Raw genomic sequence first — 14,615 nt, 5'->3', positions numbered from 1 at the left:
GGCGCAAAAATATATTTAAAAAGGGGAATGCAACACGAGGACTTCCCAGGAGGTCACCCATCCTAGTACTACTCTCGCCCAAGCACGCTTAACTTCGGAGTTCTGATGGGATCCGGTGCTTTAATGCTGGTATGATCGCATCCGACATGCAACTATCTATTTGTTCCTTATGCTTGCCCCTACTACTACTACTACTACTACTACTACTACTACTAGTCGTTGGGTGTCAAGCGCGGTGGGAAAAGTCACACAATAATCGTCAAAAATAAGAAAATGAGGTCATATAGATCACGCTCCCGCGTCATCCTTGTCACGTGGCGCAAAAATATATTTAAAAAGGGGAATGCAACACAAGGACTTCCCACGAGGTCACACATCCTAGTACTACTCTCGCCCAAGCACGCTTAACTTCGGAGTTCTGATGGGATCCAGTGCTTTAGTGCTGGTATGATCGCATCCGACATGCAACTATCTATTTGTTCCTTATGCTTGCCCCTACTACTACTACTACTACTACTACTACTACTACTAGTCGTTGGGTGTCAAGCGCGGTGGGAAAAGTCACACAGTAATCGTCAAAAATAAGAAAATGAGGTCATATAGATCACGGTCCCGCGTCATCCTTGTCACGTGGCGCAAAAATATATTTAAAAAGGGGAATGCAACACGAGGACTGGTATGATCGCATCCGACATGCAACTATCTATTTGTTCCTTATGCTTGCCCCTACTACTACTACTACTACTAGTCGTTGGGTGTCAAGCGCGGTGGGAAAAGTCACACAGTAATCGTCAAAAATAAGAAAATGAGGGCATATAGATCACGCTCCCGCGTCATCCTTGTCACGTGGCGCAAAAATATATTTAAAAAGGGGAATGCAACACGAGGACTTCCCAGGAGGTCACCCATCCTAGTACTACTCTCGCCCAAACACGCTTAACTTCGGAGTTCTGATGGGATCCGGTGCTTTAGTGCTGGTATGATCGCATCCGACATGCAACAATCTATTTGTTCCTTATGCTTGCCCTACTAGTACTACCAGTACTACTACTACTACTACTACTACTACTACTACTACTACTACTACTACTACTACTACTGGTACTACCACTGCTACTACTACTACTACTACTACTACTACTACTACTACTACTACTACTACTACTACTACTACTACTAGTCGTTGGGTGTCAAGCGCGGTGGGAAAAGTCACATTGTAATCGTCAAAAATAAGAAAATGAGGTCATATAGATCACGGTCCCGCGTCATCCTTGTCACGTGGCGCAAAAATATATTTAAAAAGGGGAATGCAACACGAGGACTTCCCAGGAGGTCACCCATCCTAGTACTACTCTCGCCCAAGCACGCTTAACTTCGGAGTTCTGATGGGATCCGGTGCTTTAGTGCTGGTATGATCGCATCCGACATGCAACTATCTATTTGTTCCTTATGCTTGCCCCTACTACTACTACTACTACTACTACTACTACTACTACTACTACTACTACTACTACTACTACTACTACTACTACTACTACTAGTCGTTGGGTGTCAAGCGCGGTGGGAAAAGTCACACAGTAATCGTCAAAAATAAGAAAATGAGGTCATATAGATCACGGTCCCGCGTCATCCTTGTCACGTGGCGCAAAAATATATTTAAAAAGGGGAATGCAACACGAGGACTTCCCAGGAGATCACCCATCCTAGTACTACTCTCGCCCAAGCAAGCTTAACTTCGGAGTTCTGATGGGATCCGGTGCTTTAGTGCTGGTATGATCGCATCCGACATGCAACTATCTATTTGTTCCTTATGCTTGCCCCTACTACTACTACTACTACTACTACTACTACTACTACTACTACTACTACTAGTAGTCGTTGGGTGTCAAGCGTAGTGGGAAAAGTCACACAGTAATCGTCAAAAATAAAAAAATGAGGTCATATAGATCACGGTCCCGCGTCATCCTTGTCACGTGGCGCAAAAATATATTTAAAAAGGGGAATGCAACACGAGGACTTCCCAGGAGGTCACCCATCCTAGTACTACTCTCGCCCAAGCACGCTTAACTTCGGAGTTCTGATGGGATCCGGTGCTTTAGTGCTGGTATGATCGCATCCGACATGCAACTATCTATTTGTTCCTTATGCTTGCCCCTACTACTACTACTACTACTACTACTACTACTACTACTACTACTACTAGTCGTTGGGTGTCAAGCGCAGTGGGAAAAGTCACACAGTAATCGTCAAAAATAAAAAAATGAGGTCATATAGATCACGCTCCCGCGTCATCCTTGTCACGTGGCGCAAAAATATATTTAAAAAGGGGAATGCAACACGAGGACTTCCCAGGAGGTCACCCATCCTAGTACTACTCTCGCCCAAGCACGCTTAACTTCGGAGTTCTGATGGGATCCGGTGCTTTAGTGCTGGTATGATCGCATCCGACATGCAACTATCTATTTGTTCCTTATGCTTGCCCTACTACTACTACTACTACTATTAGTCGTTGGGTGTCAAGCGCGGTGGGAAAAGTCACATAGTAATCGTCAAAAATAAGAAAATGAGGTCATATAGATCACGGTCCCGCGTCATCCTTGTCACGTGGCGCAAAAATATATTTAAAAAGGGGAATGCAACACGAGGACTTCCCAGGAGGTCACCCATCCGTAGTACTACTCTCGCCCAAGCACGCTTAACTTCGGAGTTCTGATGGGATCCGGTGCTTTAGTGCTGGTATGATCGCATCCGACATGCAACTATCTATTTGTTCCTTATGCTTGCCCCTACTACTACTACTACTACTACTACTACTACTACTACTACTACTACTACTACTACTACTACTACTACTACTACTACTACTACTACTACTACTACTACTACTACTACTACTACTACTACTACTACTACTACTACTACTACTACTACTACTACTACTACTACTACTACTACTACTACTACTACTACTACTACTACTACTACTACTACTACTACTACTACTACTACTACTACTACTACTACTACTACTACTACTACTACTACTACTACTACTACTACTACTACTACTACTACTACTAGTCGTTGGGTGTCAAGCGCGGTGGGAAAAGTCGCACAGTAATCGTCAAAAATAAGAAAATCAGGTCATATAAATCACGTTCCCGCGTCATCCTTGTCACGTGGCGCAAAAATATATTTAAAAAGGGGAATGCAACACGAGGACTTCCCAGGAGGTCACCCATCCTAGTACTACTCTCGCCCAAGCACGCTTAACTTCGGAGTTCTGATGGGATCCGGTGCTTTAGTGCTGGTTTGATCGCATCCGACATGCAACTATCTATTTGTTCCTTATGCTTGCCCCTACTACTACTACTACTACTACTACTACTACTACTACTACTACTACTACTACTACTACTACTACTACTACTACTACTACTAGTCGTTGGGTGTCAAGCGCGGTGGGAAAAGTCACACAGTAATCGTCAAAAATAAGAAAATGAGGTCATATAGATCACGGTCCCGCGTCATCCTTGTCACGTGGCGCAAAAATATATTTAAAAAGGGGAATGCAACACGAGGACTTCCCAGGAGATCACCCATCCTAGTACTACTCTCGCCCAAGCAAGCTTAACTTCGGAGTTCTGATGGGATCCGGTGCTTTAGTGCTGGTATGATCGCATCCGACATGCAACTATCTATTTGTTCCTTATGCTTGCCCCTACTACTACTACTACTACTACTACTACTACTACTACTACTACTACTACTAGTAGTCGTTGGGTGTCAAGCGTAGTGGGAAAAGTCACACAGTAATCGTCAAAAATAAAAAAATGAGGTCATATAGATCACGGTCCCGCGTCATCCTTGTCACGTGGCGCAAAAATATATTTAAAAAGGGGAATGCAACACGAGGACTTCCCAGGAGGTCACCCATCCTAGTACTACTCTCGCCCAAGCACGCTTAACTTCGGAGTTCTGATGGGATCCGGTGCTTTAGTGCTGGTATGATCGCATCCGACATGCAACTATCTATTTGTTCCTTATGCTTGCCCCTACTACTACTACTACTACTACTACTACTACTACTACTACTACTACTACTACTACTAGTCGTTGGGTGTCAAGCGCAGTGGGAAAAGTCACACAGTAATCGTCAAAAATAAAAAAATGAGGTCATATAGATCACGCTCCCGCGTCATCCTTGTCACGTGGCGCAAAAATATATTTAAAAAGGGGAATGCAACACGAGGACTTCCCAGGAGGTCACCCATCCTAGTACTACTCTCGCCCAAGCACGCTTAACTTCGGAGTTCTGATGGGATCCGGTGCTTTAGTGCTGGTATGATCGCATCCGACATGCAACTATCTATTTGTTCCTTATGCTTGCCCTACTACTACTACTACTACTATTAGTCGTTGGGTGTCAAGCGCGGTGGGAAAAGTCACATAGTAATCGTCAAAAATAAGAAAATGAGGTCATATAGATCACGGTCCCGCGTCATCCTTGTCACGTGGCGCAAAAATATATTTAAAAAGGGGAATGCAACACGAGGACTTCCCAGGAGGTCACCCATCCGTAGTACTACTCTCGCCCAAGCACGCTTAACTTCGGAGTTCTGATGGGATCCGGTGCTTTAGTGCTGGTATGATCGCATCCGACATGCAACTATCTATTTGTTCCTTATGCTTGCCCCTACTACTACTACTACTACTACTACTACTACTACTACTACTACTACTACTACTACTACTACTACTACTACTACTACTACTACTACTACTACTACTACTACTACTACTACTACTACTACTACTACTACTACTACTACTACTACTACTACTACTACTACTACTACTACTACTACTACTACTACTACTACTACTACTACTACTACTACTACTACTACTACTACTACTACTACTACTACTACTACTACTACTACTACTACTACTACTACTACTACTACTACTACTACTACTACTACTAGTCGTTGGGTGTCAAGCGCGGTGGGAAAAGTCGCACAGTAATCGTCAAAAATAAGAAAATCAGGTCATATAAATCACGTTCCCGCGTCATCCTTGTCACGTGGCGCAAAAATATATTTAAAAAGGGGAATGCAACACGAGGACTTCCCAGGAGGTCACCCATCCTAGTACTACTCTCGCCCAAGCACGCTTAACTTCGGAGTTCTGATGGGATCCGGTGCTTTAGTGCTGGTTTGATCGCATCCGACATGCAACTATCTATTTGTTCCTTATGCTTGCCCCTACTACTACTACTACTACTAGTCGTTGGGTGTCAAGCGCGGTGGGAAAAGTCACACAGTAATCGTCAAAAATAAGAAAATGAGGTCATATAGATCACGTTCCCGCGTCATCCTTGTCACGTGGCGCAAAAATATATTTAAAAAGGGGAATGCAACACGAGGACTTCCCAGGAGGTCACCCATCCTAGTACTACTCTCGCCCAAGCACGCTTAACTTCGGAGTTCTGGTGGGATCCGGTGCTTTAGTGCTGGTATGATCGCATCCGACATGCAACTATCTATTTGTTCCTTATGCTTGCCCCTACTACTACTACTACTACTAGTCGTTGGGTGTCAAGCGCGGTGGGAAAAGTCACACAGTAATCGTCAAAAATAAGAAAATGAGGTCATATAGATCACGGTCCCGCGTCATCCTTGTCACGTGGCGCAAAAATATATTTAAAAAGGGGAATGCAACACGAGGACTTCCCAGGAGGTCACCCATCCTAGTACTACTCTCGCCCAAGCACGCTTAACTTCGGAGTTCTGATGGGATCCGGTGCTTTAGTGCTGGTATGATCGCATCCGACATGCAACTATCTATTTGTTCCTTATGCTTGCCCCTACTACTACTACTACTACTACTAGTACTACTACTAGTCGTTGGGTGTCAAGCGCGGTGGGAAAAGTCACACAGTAATCGTCAAAAATAAGAAAATGAGGTCATATAGATCACGCTCCCGCGTCATCCTTGTCACGTGGCGCAAAAATATATTTAAAAAGGGGAATGCAACACGAGGACTTCCCAGGAGGTCACCCATCCTAGTACTACTCTCGCCCAAGCACGCTTAACTTCGGAGTTCTGATGGGATCCGGTGCTTTAGTGCTGGTATGATCGCATCCGACATGCAACTATCTATTTGTTCCTTATGCTTGCCCTACTACTACTACTACTATTAGTCGTTGGGTGTCAAGCGCGGTGGGAAAAGTCACACAGTAATCGTCAAAAATAAGAAAATGAGGTCATATAGATCACGCTCCCGCGTCATCCTTGTCACGTGGCGCAAAAATATATTTAAAAAGGGGAATGCAACACGAGGACTTCCCAGGAGGTCACCCATCCTAGTACTACTCTCGCCCAAGCACGCTTAACTTCGGAGTTCTGATGGGATCCGGTGCTTTAGTGCTGGTATGATCGCATCCGACATGCAACTATCTATTTGTTCCTTATGCTTGCCCCTACTACTACTACTACTACTAGTCGTTGGGTGTCAAGCGCGGTGGGAAAAGTCACACAGTAATCGTCAAAAATAAGAAAATGAGGTCATATAGATCACGGTCCCGCGTCATCCTTGTCACGTGGCGCAAAAATATATTTAAAAAGGGGAATGCAACACGAGGACTGGTATGATCGCATCCGACATGCAACTATCTATTTGTTCCTTATGCTTGCCCCTACTACTACTACTACTACTAGTCGTTGGGTGTCAAGCGCGGTGGGAAAAGTCACACAGTAATCGTCAAAAATAAGAAAATGAGGGCATATAGATCACGCTCCCGCGTCATCCTTGTCACGTGGCGCAAAAATATATTTAAAAAGGGGAATGCAACACGAGGACTTCCCAGGAGGTCACCCATCCTAGTACTACTCTCGCCCAAACACGCTTAACTTCGGAGTTCTGATGGGATCCGGTGCTTTAGTGCTGGTATGATCGCATCCGACATGCAACAATCTATTTGTTCCTTATGCTTGCCCTACTAGTACTACCAGTACTACTACTACTACTACTACTACTACTACTACTACTACTACTACTACTACTACTACTGGTACTACCACTGCTACTACTACTAATACTACTACTACTACTACTACTACTACTACTACTACTACTACTAGTCGTTGGGTGTCAAGCGCGGTGGGAAAAGTCACATTGTAATCGTCAAAAATAAGAAAATGAGGTCATATAGATCACGGTCCCGCGTCATCCTTGTCACGTGGCGCAAAAATATATTTAAAAAGGGGAATGCAACACGAGGACTTCCCAGGAGGTCACCCATCCTAGTACTACTCTCGCCCAAGCACGCTTAACTTCGGAGTTCTGATGGGATCCGGTGCTTTAGTGCTGGTATGATCGCATCCGACATGCAACTATCTATTTGTTCCTTATGCTTGCCCCTACTACTACTACTACTACTACTACTACTACTACTACTACTACTACTACTACTACTACTACTACTACTACTACTACTACTACTAGTCGTTGGGTGTCAAGCGCGGTGGGAAAAGTCACACAGTAATCGTCAAAAATAAGAAAATGAGGTCATATAGATCACGGTCCCGCGTCATCCTTGTCACGTGGCGCAAAAATATATTTAAAAAGGGGAATGCAACACGAGGACTTCCCAGGAGATCACCCATCCTAGTACTACTCTCGCCCAAGCAAGCTTAACTTCGGAGTTCTGATGGGATCCGGTGCTTTAGTGCTGGTATGATCGCATCCGACATGCAACTATCTATTTGTTCCTTATGCTTGCCCCTACTACTACTACTACTACTACTACTACTACTACTACTACTACTACTACTAGTAGTCGTTGGGTGTCAAGCGTAGTGGGAAAAGTCACACAGTAATCGTCAAAAATAAAAAAATGAGGTCATATAGATCACGGTCCCGCGTCATCCTTGTCACGTGGCGCAAAAATATATTTAAAAAGGGGAATGCAACACGAGGACTTCCCAGGAGGTCACCCATCCTAGTACTACTCTCGCCCAAGCACGCTTAACTTCGGAGTTCTGATGGGATCCGGTGCTTTAGTGCTGGTATGATCGCATCCGACATGCAACTATCTATTTGTTCCTTATGCTTGCCCCTACTACTACTACTACTACTACTACTACTACTACTACTACTACTACTACTACTACTAGTCGTTGGGTGTCAAGCGCAGTGGGAAAAGTCACACAGTAATCGTCAAAAATAAAAAAATGAGGTCATATAGATCACGCTCCCGCGTCATCCTTGTCACGTGGCGCAAAAATATATTTAAAAAGGGGAATGCAACACGAGGACTTCCCAGGAGGTCACCCATCCTAGTACTACTCTCGCCCAAGCACGCTTAACTTCGGAGTTCTGATGGGATCCGGTGCTTTAGTGCTGGTATGATCGCATCCGACATGCAACTATCTATTTGTTCCTTATGCTTGCCCTACTACTACTACTACTACTATTAGTCGTTGGGTGTCAAGCGCGGTGGGAAAAGTCACATAGTAATCGTCAAAAATAAGAAAATGAGGTCATATAGATCACGGTCCCGCGTCATCCTTGTCACGTGGCGCAAAAATATATTTAAAAAGGGGAATGCAACACGAGGACTTCCCAGGAGGTCACCCATCCGTAGTACTACTCTCGCCCAAGCACGCTTAACTTCGGAGTTCTGATGGGATCCGGTGCTTTAGTGCTGGTATGATCGCATCCGACATGCAACTATCTATTTGTTCCTTATGCTTGCCCCTACTACTACTACTACTACTACTACTACTACTACTACTACTACTACTACTACTACTACTACTACTACTACTACTACTACTACTACTACTACTACTACTACTACTACTACTACTACTACTACTACTACTACTACTACTACTACTACTACTACTACTACTACTACTACTACTACTACTACTACTACTACTACTACTACTACTACTACTACTACTACTACTACTACTACTACTACTACTACTACTACTACTACTACTACTACTACTACTACTACTACTACTACTACTACTACTACTACTACTACTACTACTACTACTACTACTACTACTACTACTACTACTACTACTACTACTACTACTACTACTACTACTACTACTACTACTACTACTACTACTACTAGTCGTTGGGTGTCAAGCGCGGTGGGAAAAGTCGCACAGTAATCGTCAAAAATAAGAAAATCAGGTCATATAAATCACGTTCCCGCGTCATCCTTGTCACGTGGCGCAAAAATATATTTAAAAAGGGGAATGCAACACGAGGACTTCCCAGGAGGTCACCCATCCTAGTACTACTCTCGCCCAAGCACGCTTAACTTCGGAGTTCTGATGGGATCCGGTGCTTTAGTGCTGGTTTGATCGCATCCGACATGCAACTATCTATTTGTTCCTTATGCTTGCCCCTACTACTACTACTACTACTAGTCGTTGGGTGTCAAGCGCGGTGGGAAAAGTCACACAGTAATCGTCAAAAATAAGAAAATGAGGTCATATAGATCACGTTCCCGCGTCATCCTTGTCACGTGGCGCAAAAATATATTTAAAAAGGGGAATGCAACACGAGGACTTCCCAGGAGGTCACCCATCCTAGTACTACTCTCGCCCAAGCACGCTTAACTTCGGAGTTCTGGTGGGATCCGGTGCTTTAGTGCTGGTATGATCGCATCCGACATGCAACTATCTATTTGTTCCTTATGCTTGCCCCTACTACTACTACTACTACTAGTCGTTGGGTGTCAAGCGCGGTGGGAAAAGTCACACAGTAATCGTCAAAAATAAGAAAATGAGGTCATATAGATCACGGTCCCGCGTCATCCTTGTCACGTGGCGCAAAAATATATTTAAAAAGGGGAATGCAACACGAGGACTTCCCAGGAGGTCACCCATCCTAGTACTACTCTCGCCCAAGCACGCTTAACTTCGGAGTTCTGATGGGATCCGGTGCTTTAGTGCTGGTATGATCGCATCCGACATGCAACTATCTATTTGTTCCTTATGCTTGCCCCTACTACTACTACTACTACTACTACTAGTACTACTACTAGTCGTTGGGTGTCAAGCGCGGTGGGAAAAGTCACACAGTAATCGTCAAAAATAAGAAAATGAGGTCATATAGATCACGCTCCCGCGTCATCCTTGTCACGTGGCGCAAAAATATATTTAAAAAGGGGAATGCAACACGAGGACTTCCCAGGAGGTCACCCATCCTAGTACTACTCTCGCCCAAGCACGCTTAACTTCGGAGTTCTGATGGGATCCGGTGCTTTAGTGCTGGTATGATCGCATCCGACATGCAACTATCTATTTGTTCCTTATGCTTGCCCTACTACTACTACTACTATTAGTCGTTGGGTGTCAAGCGCGGTGGGAAAAGTCACACAGTAATCGTCAAAAATAAGAAAATGAGGTCATATAGATCACGCTCCCGCGTCATCCTTGTCACGTGGCGCAAAAATATATTTAAAAAGGGGAATGCAACACGAGGACTTCCCAGGAGGTCACCCATCCTAGTACTACTCTCGCCCAAGCACGCTTAACTTCGGAGTTCTGATGGGATCCGGTGCTTTAGTGCTGGTATGATCGCATCCGACATGCAACTATCTATTTGTTCCTTATGCTTGCCCCTACTACTACTACTACTACTAGTCGTTGGGTGTCAAGCGCGGTGGGAAAAGTCACACAGTAATCGTCAAAAATAAGAAAATGAGGTCATATAGATCACGTTCCCGCGGCATCCTTGTCACGTGGCGCAAAAATATATTTAAAAAGGGGAATGCAACACGAGGACTTCCCAGGAGGTCACCCATCCTAGTACTACTCTCGCCCAAGCACGCTTAACTTCGGAGTTCTGATGGAATCCGGTGCTTAAGTGCTGGTATGATCGCATCCGACATGCAACTATCTATTTGTTCCTTATGCTTGCCCCTACTACTACTACTACTAGTCGTTGGGTGTCAAGCGCGGTCGGAAAAGTCACACAGTAATCGTCAAAAATAAGAAAATGAGGTCATATAGATCACGGTCCCGCGTCATCCTTGTCACGTGGCGCAAAAATATATTTAAAAAGGGGAATGCAACACGAGGACTTCCCAGGAGGTCACCCATCCTAGTACTACTCTCGCCCAAGCACGCTTAACTTCGGAGTTCTGATGGGATCCGGTGCTTTAGTGCTGGTATGATCGCATCCGACATGCAACTATCTATTTGTTCCTTATGCTTGCCCTACTACTACTACTACTATTAGTCGTTGGGTGTCAAGCGCGGTGGGAAAAGTCACACAGTAATCGTCAAAAATAAGAAAATGAGGTCATATAGATCACGCTCCCGCGTCATCCTTGTCACGTGGCGCAAAAATATATTTAAAAAGGGGAATGCAACACGAGGACTTCCCAGGAGGTCACCCATCCTAGTACTACTCTCGCCCAAGCACGCTTAACTTCGGAGTTCTGATGGGATCCGGTGCTTTAGTGCTGGTATGATCGCATACGACATGCAACTATCTATTTGTTCCTTATGCTTGCCCCTACTACTACTACTACTACTACTACTACTACTACTACTACTACTACTACTACTACTACTACTACTACTACTACTACTACTACTACTACTACTACTACTACTACTACTACTACTACTACTACTACTACTACTACTACTACTACTACTACTACTACTACTACTACTACTACTACCAGTACTACTACTACTACCAGTACTACTACTACTACCAGTACTACTACTACTACGACTACTACTACTACTACTACTACTACTACCACGACTACTACTACTACCACCACTACTACTACTACCACCACTACTACTACTACCACCACTACTACTACTACCACCACTACTACTACTACCACCACTACTACTACTACCACTACTACTACTACCACTACTACTACTACTACCACTACTACTACTACTACCACTACTACTACTACTACCACTACTACTACTACTACCACTACTACTACTACTACTACCACTACTACTACTACCACTACTACTACTACCACTACTACTACTACCACTACTACTACTACCACTACTACTACTACTACTACTACTACTACTACTACTACTACTAGTCGTTGGGTGTCAAGCGCGGTGGGAAAAGTCACACAGTAATCGTCAAAAATAAGAAAATCAGGTCATATAGATCACGTTCCCGCGTCATCCTTGTCACGTGGCGCAAAAATATATTTAAAAAGGGGAATGCAACACGAGGACTTCCCAGGAGGTATCCCATCCTAGTACTGCTCTCGCCCAAGCACGCTTAACTTCGGAGTTCTGATGGGATCCGGTGCTTTAGTGCTGGTATGATCGCATCCGACATGCAACTATCTATTTGTTCCTTATGCTTGCCCCTACTACTACTACTACTACTAGTCGTTGAGTGTCAAGCGCGGTGGGAAAAGTCACACAGTAATCGTCAAAAATAAGAAAATGAGGTCATATAGATCACGTTCCCGCGTCATCCTTGTCACGTGGCGCAAAAATATATTTAAAAAGGGGAATGCAACACGAGGACTTCCCAGGAGGTCACCCATCCTAGTACTACTCTCGCCTAAGCACGCTTAACTTCGGAGTTCTGATGGGATCCGGTGCTTTAGTGCTGGTATGATCGCATCCGACATGCAACTATCTATTTGTTCCTTATGCTTGCCCCTACTACTACTACTACTACTAGTCGTTGGGTGTCAAGCGCGGTGGGAAAAGTCACACAGTAATCGTCAAAAATAAGAAAATGAGGTCATATAGATCACGGTCCCGCGTCATCCTTGTCACGTGGCGCAAAAATATATTTAAAAAGGGGAATGCAACACAAGGACTTCCCAGGAGGTCACCCATCCTAGTACTACTCTCGCCCAAGCACGCTTAACTTCGGAGTTCTGATGGGATCCGGTGCTTTAGTGCTGGTATGATCGCATCCGACATGCAACTATCTATTCGTTCCTTATGCTTGCCCCTACTACTACTACTACTACTACTACTAGTCGTTGGGTGTCAAGCGCGGTGGGAAAAGTCACACAGTAATCGTCAAAAATAAGAAAATGAGCTCATATAGATCACGCTCCCGCGTCATCCTTGTCACGTGGCGCAAAAATATATGTAAAAAGGGGAATGCAACACGAGGACTTCCCAGGAGGTCACCCATCCTAGTACTACTCTCGCCCAAGCACGCTTAACTTCGGAGTTCTGATGGGATCCGGTGCTTTAGTGCTGGTATGATCTCATCCGACATGCAACTATCTATTTGTTCCTTATGCTTGCCCCTACTACTACTATTACTACTTCTACTACTACTACTACTACTACTACTAGTCGTTGGGTGTCAAGCGCCGTGGGAAAAGTCACACAGTAATCGTCAAAAATAAGAAAATGAGGTCATATAGATCACGCTCCCGCGTCATCCTTGTTACGTGGCGCAAAAATATATTTAAAAAGGGGAATGCAACACGAGGACTTCCGAGGAGGTCAACCATCCTAGTACTACTCTCGCCCAAGCATGCTTAACTTCGGAGTTCTGATGGGATCCGGTGCTTTAGTGCTGGTATGATCGCATCCGACATGCAACTATCTATTTGTTCCTTATGCTTGCCCTACTACTACTACTACTACTACTAGTCGTTGGGTGTCAAGCGCGGTGGGAAAAGTCACACAGTAATCGTCAAAAATAAGAAAATGAGGTCATATAGATCACGCTCCCGCGTCATCCTTGTCACGTGGCGCAAAAATATATTTAAAAAGGGGAATGCAACACGAGGACTTCCCAGGAGGTCACCCATCCTAGTACTACTCTCGCCCAAGCGAGGTTAACTTCGGAGTTCTGATGGGATCCGGTGCTTTAGTGCTGGTATGATCGCATCCGACATGCAACTATCTATTTGTTCCTTATGCTTGCCCCTACTACTACTAGTCGTTGGGTGTCAAGCGCGGTGGGAAAAGTCACACAGTAATCGTCAAAAATAAGAAAATGAGGTCATATAGATCACGCTCCCGCGTCATCCTTGTCACGTGGCGCAAAAATATATTTAAAAAGGGGAATGCAACACGAGGACTTCCCAGGAGGTCACCCATCCTAGTACTACTCTCGCCCAAGCACGCTTAACTTCGGAGTTCTGATGGGATCCGGTGCTTTAGTGCTGGTATGATCGCATCCGACATGCAACTATCTATTTGTTCCTTATGCTTGCCCCTACTACTACTATTCGTTGGGTGTCAAGCGCGGTGGGAAAAGTCACACAGTAATCGTCAAAAATAAGAAAATGAGGTCATATAGATCACGCTCCCGCGTCATCCTTGTCACGTGGCGCAAAAATATATTTAAAAAGGGGAATGCAACACGAGGACTTCCCAGGAGGTCACCCATCCTAGTACTACTCTCGCCCAAGCACGCTTAACTTCGGAATTAGATGGGATCCGGTGCTTTAGTGCTGGTATGATCGCATCCGACATGCAACTATCTATTTGTTCCTTATGCTTGCCCCTACTACTACTATTCGTTGGGTGTCAAGCGCGGTGGGAAAAGTCACACAGTAATCGTCAAAAATAAGAAAATG

General features: G+C 44.6%; 40 non-coding genes across 40 annotated transcripts; all 40 read right to left on the bottom strand.

Annotated features, from left to right (window-relative positions):
- Positions 1-24: 24 nt before the first annotated feature.
- Positions 25-143, bottom strand: LOC123435318. Its single transcript, XR_006626572.1, has one exon. It is a non-coding gene; the product is annotated as a 5S ribosomal RNA (ribosomal RNA).
- Positions 144-340: 197 nt separating this feature from the next.
- LOC123432386 lies at positions 341-459 on the bottom strand. Its single transcript, XR_006623971.1, has one exon. It is a non-coding gene; the product is annotated as a 5S ribosomal RNA (ribosomal RNA).
- A 413-nt stretch (positions 460-872) lies between these two features.
- On the bottom strand, positions 873-991 carry LOC123435881. The gene has a single exon (XR_006627126.1). It is a non-coding gene; the product is annotated as a 5S ribosomal RNA (ribosomal RNA).
- A 313-nt stretch (positions 992-1,304) lies between these two features.
- LOC123434665 lies at positions 1,305-1,423 on the bottom strand. Its single transcript, XR_006625944.1, has one exon. It is a non-coding gene; the product is annotated as a 5S ribosomal RNA (ribosomal RNA).
- A 242-nt stretch (positions 1,424-1,665) lies between these two features.
- Positions 1,666-1,784, bottom strand: LOC123438871. Its single transcript, XR_006629988.1, has one exon. It is a non-coding gene; the product is annotated as a 5S ribosomal RNA (ribosomal RNA).
- Positions 1,785-1,999: 215 nt separating this feature from the next.
- Positions 2,000-2,118, bottom strand: LOC123434664. The gene has a single exon (XR_006625943.1). It is a non-coding gene; the product is annotated as a 5S ribosomal RNA (ribosomal RNA).
- A 209-nt stretch (positions 2,119-2,327) lies between these two features.
- LOC123434662 lies at positions 2,328-2,446 on the bottom strand. The gene has a single exon (XR_006625941.1). It is a non-coding gene; the product is annotated as a 5S ribosomal RNA (ribosomal RNA).
- Positions 2,447-2,630: 184 nt separating this feature from the next.
- LOC123438791 lies at positions 2,631-2,750 on the bottom strand. Its single transcript, XR_006629913.1, has one exon. It is a non-coding gene; the product is annotated as a 5S ribosomal RNA (ribosomal RNA).
- Positions 2,751-3,205: 455 nt separating this feature from the next.
- LOC123435736 lies at positions 3,206-3,324 on the bottom strand. Its single transcript, XR_006626986.1, has one exon. It is a non-coding gene; the product is annotated as a 5S ribosomal RNA (ribosomal RNA).
- Positions 3,325-3,566: 242 nt separating this feature from the next.
- Positions 3,567-3,685, bottom strand: LOC123438869. The gene has a single exon (XR_006629986.1). It is a non-coding gene; the product is annotated as a 5S ribosomal RNA (ribosomal RNA).
- Positions 3,686-3,900: 215 nt separating this feature from the next.
- Positions 3,901-4,019, bottom strand: LOC123434661. Its single transcript, XR_006625940.1, has one exon. It is a non-coding gene; the product is annotated as a 5S ribosomal RNA (ribosomal RNA).
- A 218-nt stretch (positions 4,020-4,237) lies between these two features.
- LOC123434660 lies at positions 4,238-4,356 on the bottom strand. The gene has a single exon (XR_006625939.1). It is a non-coding gene; the product is annotated as a 5S ribosomal RNA (ribosomal RNA).
- A 184-nt stretch (positions 4,357-4,540) lies between these two features.
- On the bottom strand, positions 4,541-4,660 carry LOC123438790. The gene has a single exon (XR_006629912.1). It is a non-coding gene; the product is annotated as a 5S ribosomal RNA (ribosomal RNA).
- Positions 4,661-5,115: 455 nt separating this feature from the next.
- On the bottom strand, positions 5,116-5,234 carry LOC123435735. The gene has a single exon (XR_006626985.1). It is a non-coding gene; the product is annotated as a 5S ribosomal RNA (ribosomal RNA).
- A 182-nt stretch (positions 5,235-5,416) lies between these two features.
- LOC123436879 lies at positions 5,417-5,535 on the bottom strand. Its single transcript, XR_006628086.1, has one exon. It is a non-coding gene; the product is annotated as a 5S ribosomal RNA (ribosomal RNA).
- A 182-nt stretch (positions 5,536-5,717) lies between these two features.
- On the bottom strand, positions 5,718-5,836 carry LOC123434659. The gene has a single exon (XR_006625938.1). It is a non-coding gene; the product is annotated as a 5S ribosomal RNA (ribosomal RNA).
- Positions 5,837-6,033: 197 nt separating this feature from the next.
- LOC123434658 lies at positions 6,034-6,152 on the bottom strand. Its single transcript, XR_006625937.1, has one exon. It is a non-coding gene; the product is annotated as a 5S ribosomal RNA (ribosomal RNA).
- Positions 6,153-6,333: 181 nt separating this feature from the next.
- On the bottom strand, positions 6,334-6,452 carry LOC123434657. Its single transcript, XR_006625936.1, has one exon. It is a non-coding gene; the product is annotated as a 5S ribosomal RNA (ribosomal RNA).
- A 398-nt stretch (positions 6,453-6,850) lies between these two features.
- LOC123435879 lies at positions 6,851-6,969 on the bottom strand. The gene has a single exon (XR_006627125.1). It is a non-coding gene; the product is annotated as a 5S ribosomal RNA (ribosomal RNA).
- A 304-nt stretch (positions 6,970-7,273) lies between these two features.
- On the bottom strand, positions 7,274-7,392 carry LOC123434656. The gene has a single exon (XR_006625935.1). It is a non-coding gene; the product is annotated as a 5S ribosomal RNA (ribosomal RNA).
- Positions 7,393-7,637: 245 nt separating this feature from the next.
- LOC123438868 lies at positions 7,638-7,756 on the bottom strand. The gene has a single exon (XR_006629984.1). It is a non-coding gene; the product is annotated as a 5S ribosomal RNA (ribosomal RNA).
- Positions 7,757-7,971: 215 nt separating this feature from the next.
- LOC123434654 lies at positions 7,972-8,090 on the bottom strand. The gene has a single exon (XR_006625934.1). It is a non-coding gene; the product is annotated as a 5S ribosomal RNA (ribosomal RNA).
- Positions 8,091-8,308: 218 nt separating this feature from the next.
- On the bottom strand, positions 8,309-8,427 carry LOC123434653. Its single transcript, XR_006625933.1, has one exon. It is a non-coding gene; the product is annotated as a 5S ribosomal RNA (ribosomal RNA).
- A 184-nt stretch (positions 8,428-8,611) lies between these two features.
- Positions 8,612-8,731, bottom strand: LOC123438789. The gene has a single exon (XR_006629911.1). It is a non-coding gene; the product is annotated as a 5S ribosomal RNA (ribosomal RNA).
- A 557-nt stretch (positions 8,732-9,288) lies between these two features.
- On the bottom strand, positions 9,289-9,407 carry LOC123435734. The gene has a single exon (XR_006626984.1). It is a non-coding gene; the product is annotated as a 5S ribosomal RNA (ribosomal RNA).
- A 182-nt stretch (positions 9,408-9,589) lies between these two features.
- LOC123436878 lies at positions 9,590-9,708 on the bottom strand. Its single transcript, XR_006628085.1, has one exon. It is a non-coding gene; the product is annotated as a 5S ribosomal RNA (ribosomal RNA).
- Positions 9,709-9,890: 182 nt separating this feature from the next.
- Positions 9,891-10,009, bottom strand: LOC123434652. Its single transcript, XR_006625932.1, has one exon. It is a non-coding gene; the product is annotated as a 5S ribosomal RNA (ribosomal RNA).
- Positions 10,010-10,209: 200 nt separating this feature from the next.
- Positions 10,210-10,328, bottom strand: LOC123434650. The gene has a single exon (XR_006625930.1). It is a non-coding gene; the product is annotated as a 5S ribosomal RNA (ribosomal RNA).
- Positions 10,329-10,509: 181 nt separating this feature from the next.
- Positions 10,510-10,628, bottom strand: LOC123434649. The gene has a single exon (XR_006625929.1). It is a non-coding gene; the product is annotated as a 5S ribosomal RNA (ribosomal RNA).
- A 182-nt stretch (positions 10,629-10,810) lies between these two features.
- On the bottom strand, positions 10,811-10,929 carry LOC123436920. Its single transcript, XR_006628127.1, has one exon. It is a non-coding gene; the product is annotated as a 5S ribosomal RNA (ribosomal RNA).
- Positions 10,930-11,108: 179 nt separating this feature from the next.
- Positions 11,109-11,227, bottom strand: LOC123434648. Its single transcript, XR_006625928.1, has one exon. It is a non-coding gene; the product is annotated as a 5S ribosomal RNA (ribosomal RNA).
- A 181-nt stretch (positions 11,228-11,408) lies between these two features.
- LOC123435082 lies at positions 11,409-11,527 on the bottom strand. The gene has a single exon (XR_006626344.1). It is a non-coding gene; the product is annotated as a 5S ribosomal RNA (ribosomal RNA).
- A 737-nt stretch (positions 11,528-12,264) lies between these two features.
- Positions 12,265-12,383, bottom strand: LOC123437486. The gene has a single exon (XR_006628663.1). It is a non-coding gene; the product is annotated as a 5S ribosomal RNA (ribosomal RNA).
- Positions 12,384-12,565: 182 nt separating this feature from the next.
- Positions 12,566-12,684, bottom strand: LOC123437234. The gene has a single exon (XR_006628426.1). It is a non-coding gene; the product is annotated as a 5S ribosomal RNA (ribosomal RNA).
- A 182-nt stretch (positions 12,685-12,866) lies between these two features.
- LOC123435260 lies at positions 12,867-12,985 on the bottom strand. The gene has a single exon (XR_006626516.1). It is a non-coding gene; the product is annotated as a 5S ribosomal RNA (ribosomal RNA).
- Positions 12,986-13,173: 188 nt separating this feature from the next.
- LOC123437810 lies at positions 13,174-13,292 on the bottom strand. Its single transcript, XR_006628978.1, has one exon. It is a non-coding gene; the product is annotated as a 5S ribosomal RNA (ribosomal RNA).
- A 209-nt stretch (positions 13,293-13,501) lies between these two features.
- Positions 13,502-13,620, bottom strand: LOC123432257. Its single transcript, XR_006623849.1, has one exon. It is a non-coding gene; the product is annotated as a 5S ribosomal RNA (ribosomal RNA).
- Positions 13,621-13,804: 184 nt separating this feature from the next.
- On the bottom strand, positions 13,805-13,923 carry LOC123432586. Its single transcript, XR_006624161.1, has one exon. It is a non-coding gene; the product is annotated as a 5S ribosomal RNA (ribosomal RNA).
- Positions 13,924-14,096: 173 nt separating this feature from the next.
- Positions 14,097-14,215, bottom strand: LOC123434647. The gene has a single exon (XR_006625927.1). It is a non-coding gene; the product is annotated as a 5S ribosomal RNA (ribosomal RNA).
- A 173-nt stretch (positions 14,216-14,388) lies between these two features.
- Positions 14,389-14,506, bottom strand: LOC123432951. Its single transcript, XR_006624516.1, has one exon. It is a non-coding gene; the product is annotated as a 5S ribosomal RNA (ribosomal RNA).
- Positions 14,507-14,615: the final 109 nt, after the last annotated feature.

The sequence above is a fragment of the Hordeum vulgare genome, chromosome 2H, assembly GCF_904849725.1.
Source record: "Hordeum vulgare subsp. vulgare chromosome 2H, MorexV3_pseudomolecules_assembly, whole genome shotgun sequence".
NCBI classification, from domain to species: domain Eukaryota; kingdom Viridiplantae; phylum Streptophyta; class Magnoliopsida; order Poales; family Poaceae; genus Hordeum; species Hordeum vulgare.
Note: the sequence above shows the minus strand (reverse complement) of the source record. Positions and strands in the feature narration are given on the sequence as shown.